The sequence below is a fragment of the Denticeps clupeoides genome, chromosome 1 (genome assembly GCF_900700375.1).
Source record: "Denticeps clupeoides chromosome 1, fDenClu1.1, whole genome shotgun sequence".
Taxonomy (NCBI): Eukaryota; Metazoa; Chordata; class Actinopteri; order Clupeiformes; family Denticipitidae; genus Denticeps; species Denticeps clupeoides.
The window spans coordinates 16,703,388-16,710,272 of record NC_041707.1 but is presented as its reverse complement, the minus strand read 5'-3'; the positions used below and the strand labels follow the sequence as shown (position 1 = coordinate 16,710,272).

At 37.7% G+C, this 6,885-nt stretch overlaps 1 long non-coding RNA gene across 1 annotated transcript; it reads left to right on the top strand.

The window, feature by feature from the left end:
- The first annotated feature begins 745 nt into the window (after positions 1–745).
- On the top strand, positions 746–6,289 carry LOC114792198 (uncharacterized). Its single transcript, XR_003750101.1, has 3 exons — positions 746–807; positions 5,809–5,913; positions 5,993–6,289. It is a non-coding gene; the product is annotated as an uncharacterized LOC114792198 (long non-coding RNA).
- Positions 6,290–6,885: the final 596 nt, after the last annotated feature.

Sequence of the window (6,885 nt, the reverse complement as noted above, 5' to 3'; positions counted from 1 at the left end):
ATGGAAGGAGCCAGTAACTGTCCCAGGTCAGAAAACGCCTCTGAAAAGGATCTACATTACACCCAAAGTTCATTGGATAACTGCACCCTCAACAATCAGGTATAAAACTGCTGTTTAATTACCCGATATTATCCATACTTTTAGAATGAGAGTGTGCATTTTAAAGTTATGCAAACATAACTTTCATATTTGGTCTAATTGTTGGCTGTTTTGTTCATTCCAGGAGACAATAAGTGGTGTAGACAGAGCTAATATCTTCCCCAAATCAGATGGTACCTCTGAAGACATTCAGCATTCCACAGACTGTTCACAGGTTGAGACTTTCCACATTCAGGTATGATACTTCTTTTTAAAATGTAATTTTAATATAATATACGTTAAGTCCCCACACTGTGCAATGTGCATGATATATGTGAAGTCCCCATGAACTATTGTGTATCACAAATCTTTTTGAAAGATTCACAAGACTCAGGATGAGAAGTGCTGCACCTCCCCCACTATGTCCCCACATTGTCTTCTAAAATTAAATCTCTATACTAAGTCCACACACTACACCTATTTTGATCTATTAGGATTTTGTAACACATGTACAACTCTTAGTACATTTAAACATTGAAAATATGTAGTGTGATTGTAGAATGGCAACGTATCTTTTATGTTTGGTTTAATGGCTGACTGTTTTGTTCATTTTAGGAGACAATAAGTGGTACGAACCAAGCCAGTAACTGCCCCAAATCAGATGGTGCCTCTGAAGACAATCAGCATTGCACAGACAGTTCACAGCATGACAGTATCTTCCACATTCAGGTATGAAACTGCTCTTTTTTTATGTATTTTAATTACCATATACGTTAAGTCCCCACAATGTGCAATGTGCATGATATATGTGAAGTCCCCATGACGTATTGTGTATCACAAATGTTTATGAAAGATTCACAAGACTCAGGATGAGAAGTGCTGCACCTCCCCCACTATGTCCCCACATTGTCTTCTAAAAAAAAATTTCTACACTAAGTCCACACACTACACCTATTTTGATCTATTAGGATTTTGTAACAAAATTAATTATTTTAATGACATGTATAACTGTTAGTACATTTAAACATTGAAAATATGTAGTGTGGTTGTAGAATGGCAACATATCTTTTATGTTTGGTCTAATGGCTGACTGTTTTGTTCATTATAGGAGACAATAAAGGGTATGAACCAAGCCAGTAACTGCCCCAAATCAGATGGTGCCTCTGAAGACAATCAGCATTGCACAGACAGTCCACAGCATGACAGTATCTTCCACATTCAGGTATGAAACTGCTCTTTTTTATGTATTTTAATTACAATATACGTTAAGTCCCCACAATGTGCAATGTGCATGATATATGTGAAGTCCCCATAAAGTATTGTGTATCACAAATGTTTATGAAAGATTCACAAGACTCAGGATGAGAAGTGCTGCACCTCCCCCACAATGTCCCCACATTGTCTTCTAAAAAAAAATCTCTACACTAAGTCCACACACTACACCTATTTTGATCTATTAGGATTTTGTAACAAAATTAATTATTTTAATGACATGTATAACTGTTAGTACATTTAAAACATTGAAAATATGTAGTGTGGTTGTAGAATGGCAACATATCTTTTATGTTTGGTCTAATGGCTGACTGTTTTGTTCATTATAGGAGACAATAAAGGGTATGAACCAAGCCAGTAACTGCCCCAAATCAGATGGTGCCTCTGAAGACAATCAGCATTGCACAGACAGTCCACAGCATGACAGTATCTTCCACATTCAGGTATGAAACTGCTCTTTTTTATGTATTTTAATTACAATATACGTTAAGTCCCCACAATGTGCAATGTGCAAGATATATGTGAAGTCCCCATAAAGTATTGTGTATCACAAATGTTTATGAAAGATTCACAAGACTCAGGATGAGAAGTGCTGCACCTCCCCCACAATGTCCCCACATTGTCTTCTAAAAAAAAATCTCTACACTAAGTCCACACACTACACCTATTTTGATCTATTAGGATTTTGTAACAAAATAAATTATTTTAATGACATGTATAACTGTTAGTACATTTAAAACATTGAAAATATGTAGTGTGGTTGTAGAATGGCAACATATCTTTTATGTTTGGTCTAATGGCTGACTGTTTTGTTCATTATAGGAGACAATAAAGGGTATGAACCAAGCCAGTAACTGCCCCAAATCAGATGGTGCCTCTGAAGACAATCAGCATTGCACAGACAGTTCACAGCATGACAGTATCTTCCACATTCAGGTATGAAACTGCTCTTTTTTATGTATTTTAATTACAATATACGTTAAGTCCCCACAATGTGCAATGTGCATGATATATGTGAAGTCCCCATAAAGTATTGTGTATCACAAATGTTTATGAAAGATTCACAAGACTCAGGATGAGAGTGCTGCACCTCCCCCACTATGTCCCCGCATTGTCTTCTAAAAAAAAATCTCTACACTAAGTCCACACACTACACCTATTTTGATCTATTAGGATTTTGTAACAAAATTAATTATTTTAATGACATGTATAACTGTTAGTACGTTTAAACATTGAAAATATGTAGTGTGGTTGTAGAATGGCAACGTATCTTTTATGTTTGGTCTAATGGCTGACTGTTTTGTTCATTATAGGAGACAATAAAGGGTATGAACCAAGCCAGTAACTGCCCCAAATCAGATGGTGCCTCTGAAGACAATCAGCATTGCACAGACAGTTCACAGCATGACAGTATCTTCCACATTCAGGTATGAAACTGCTCTTTTTTTATGTATTTTAATTACCATATACGTTAAGTCCCCACAATGTGCACTGTGCATGATATATGTGAAGTCCCCATGACGTATTGTGTATCACAAATGTTTATGAAAGATTCACAAGACTCAGGATGAGAAGTGCTGCACCTCCCCCACTATGTCCCCACATTGTCTTCTAAAAAAACATTTCTACACTAAGTCCACACACTACACCTATTTTGATCTATTAGGATTTTGTAACAAAATTAATTATTTTAATGACATGTATAACTGTTAGTACATTTAAACATTGAAAATATGTAGTGTGGTTGTAGAATGGCAACATATCTTTTATGTTTGGTCTAATGGCTGACTGTTTTGTTCATTATAGGAGACAATAAAGGGTATGAACCAAGCCAGTAACTGCCCCAAATCAGATGGTGCCTCTGAAGACAATCAGCATTGCACAGACCGTCCACAGCATGACAGTATCTTCCACATTCAGGTATGAAACTGCTCTTTTTTATGTATTTTAATTACAATATACGTTAAGTCCCCACAATGTGCAATGTGCATGATATATGTGAAGTCCCCATAAAGTATTGTGTATCACAAATGTTTATGAAAGATTCACAAGACTCAGGATGAGAGTGCTGCACCTCCCCCACTATGTCCCCACATTGTCTTCTAAAAAAACATTTCTACACTAAGTCCACACACTACACCTATTTTGATCTATTAGGATTTTGTAACAAAATTAATTATTTTAATGACATGTATAACTGTTAGTACATTTAAACATTGAAAATATGTAGTGTGGTTGTAGAATGGCAACATATCTTTTATGTTTGGTCTAATGGCTGACTGTTTTGTTCATTATAGGAGACAATAAAGGGTATGAACCAAGCCAGTAACTGCCCCAAATCAGATGGTGCCTCTGAAGACAATCAGCATTGCACAGACAGTCCACAGCATGACAGTATCTTCCACATTCAGGTATGAAACTGCTCTTTTTTATGTATTTTAATTACAATATACGTTAAGTCCCCACAATGTGCAATGTGCAAGATATATGTGAAGTCCCCATAAAGTATTGTGTATCACAAATGTTTATGAAAGATTCACAAGACTCAGGATGAGAAGTGCTGCACCTCCCCCACAATGTCCCCACATTGTCTTCTAAAAAAAAATCTCTACACTAAGTCCACACACTACACCTATTTTGATAATGACATGTATAACTGTTAGTACATTTAAATTTTGAAATTATGTAGTGTGCTTGCAGAATGCAAACATTACTTTTACATTTGGTCAAATTGCAATCAGACAGTCAGAATTGCACTGCCAGTTCACAGGTTGAGAGTATCTTCCACATTCAGGTATGAAACTGTTCTTTTCAATGTATTTTTATCATAATATCGAATCTCGAATTCCGATCCGCCAAGGTGCAACTGAGCAAAGCACTGTCCCCACACACTTCTCCCCAGGCGCCTTTCATGGCTGCCTACTGCTCACCAAGGGTGATGGGTTAAAAGCAAAGGACACATTTAGTTGTGTGCACATGTGCTGTGTTGCAGTGTATCACAATGACAATCACTTCTCTTTTACTTAATAAACATTAAGTCCCTTCAATGTAAATATATGTGACATCCCTACAAAGTAGAATGTGCTTCACCACTATTGTTGAAAGGTTAATAAGACTCAACAAGTTTTGTGTACGTGCCTCAGCAGGTACCCATGTTGTCTTCTAAAATGAAGGCTTTAGTGAAATAGCTAAGAGACTCCATGGTAGCATGAAATGGAGTCTACAACTGACATAAGTGGCTCAGGTAGTGCAGCTCGTTCAGGATCAAATTCAAATTTTATTTGTCACATACACAGTCATACATGATATGATATGCAGTTTTAACAAAAGTGTTTAAGTGTTAGGATATGTTAGGAAGTGTTCAAGTGTTAGGTATATCAATGCAAGCTATGGCAAGAAGGTTTGTGTAGAGTCCAGAACATGAAGGCACTACCAGGAAACAGGCCAGTACATCAGAAGACATGGAGGAGGCAGTAGAAGGGCAACCCAGCAGCAGGACCGCTACCTCCACCTTTGTGCAAGGAGGAACAGGAGGACCTCTGCCAGAGCCCTGCAAAATGACCTCCAGCAGGCCTCTCTGCTCTGCTCAAATGGTCATAAACAGACTCCACAAGGGTGGTATGAGGGCCCGATGTCCATAGATTGGGGTTTTGCTTACAGCCCAACACTGTGCAGCATGTTTGGCATTTGCCAAAGAACAACAAGATTGGCAAATTCGCCACTGGCGCCCTGTGCTCTTCACAGATGAAACCAGGTTCACACAGAGCATATGTGACATGTGACAGTCTGGAGACGCCATGGAGAACATTCTGATGCCTGCAACATCCTCCAGCATGACCAGTGTGGCAGTGGGTCAGTAGTGGTGTGGGGTGGCATTTCTTTAGGGGGGCGCACAACCCTCCATGTTCTCGCCAGATGTAGCTTGACTGCCATTAACTACCGAGATGAGATCTTCAGACCCCATGTGCACATCTGGGACATCATATCTCGCTTCATCTACCAACACCACGTTGCATCACAGACTGTGCAGGAGTTGGCGGATTCTTTAGACCAGGTCTGGGAGGAGATCCCTCAGGAGACCATCCGTCACCTAAACAGGAGCATGTCCAGTCATTGTAGGGAGGTCATAGAGGCACGTGAAGGCCTCATTACTGGGCCTCATTTTTACTTATTTTAAGGACATTACATCAGCCCATAGTTTGTTTTGCCACTTTAATTTTGAGTGTGACTCCAAATCCAGAGCTTCATGGGTTGATAAATTTGATTTTCATCGATAATTTTTGTGTGATTTTGTAGTTAGCACATTCAACTATGTAAAGAAGTATTTAATAAGAATATTTCATTCATTCAGATGTAGGATGTCTTATTTCTGTGTTCCCTTAATTTGTGAGCAGTGTATTTTCTCCAAGAAAGAATCAAATCCTTAACAATTTTGAATGCATTTGTTTTGTGTTTAAGTGGCTCTTGATGTAGAACCACCCATAGATCCTTCTGCAAAAGAAGTCCAGAAATCTTCAATTGAACAAGCAACAGAAATAACAAGTACCACAACTACCATGAAAGGTACTGTTTGTTAAACTTCATAGAAAGCCTTTATGAACTTAAAAATCTCTGTTTTTTCTGATGTGCTTTGTTCATTCAGGTCGAAAGGTGGTAAAGAAAAAGAAATGGGACAGTGATGAAATGAATGCAGTTGAAAAGCATCTAAACAGGTTCATCAAAACTTGTACAGTGCCAGGAAAACAACAATGTGAGGCCTGTATAAATGCTGAACCTGTTGCCTTGAAAGACAGGGATTGGTTGTCTGTAAAGTTCTTTGTGAAGAACAAAATCACTACCCTTAAAAGAAGAATGTAAAGTCAGTTATTTTATTTTGTTTGGTATCTTATTTTCTGGTATTTTAGATTTCTGGTTATTACATTTGTTTTAAAAGGATCTTAGAATCTCTTTTTTTTTTTTTTTTGGAAATGGGTGCAATTCAGTAAAGTGTCTTTGAATCGAATGTAAATATGTACAGAATACTGTTCAGAATGCTACATAAAAATAGCAAAAAAAAATAAATATTTTATTCATGTTATTAAATTTTGATCTTTTCATTCATTATAGCTGCATCCCAGCTGTTTCGTCCCCATGTTGTTCACAAGTACCTACATCTTACAGTTAACCAGACAGTTCACTATGTGTGTCTGCTGGTCCTCACAAGTGATGTCTACCAGACAAGGTCCCCAGTTTGTAGGAAAATGTCACATTGCTTTATTAATGTATTTTCTATATTTTAAAGTGACAGTCATTTTTAAAGCCTCAAATGAAACATAAATCTATCTTTAGATTTTTCATAAAGCCTTTAGAAATGCACGTCCCCACGATGTGGCATCGTGCATGTAGTCCCCAAATTGCGGCTACACAAGTATGTGTGTGTGTGTGTGTGTGTGTGTATTAAGGTGTTTTTGAACATTGAAATCGGCAGAGTGCTGGACCACAGGTGGTCAGGCAAACAACAATGCAAAGAAACTATTTGTGGGGATGATTAAGGAA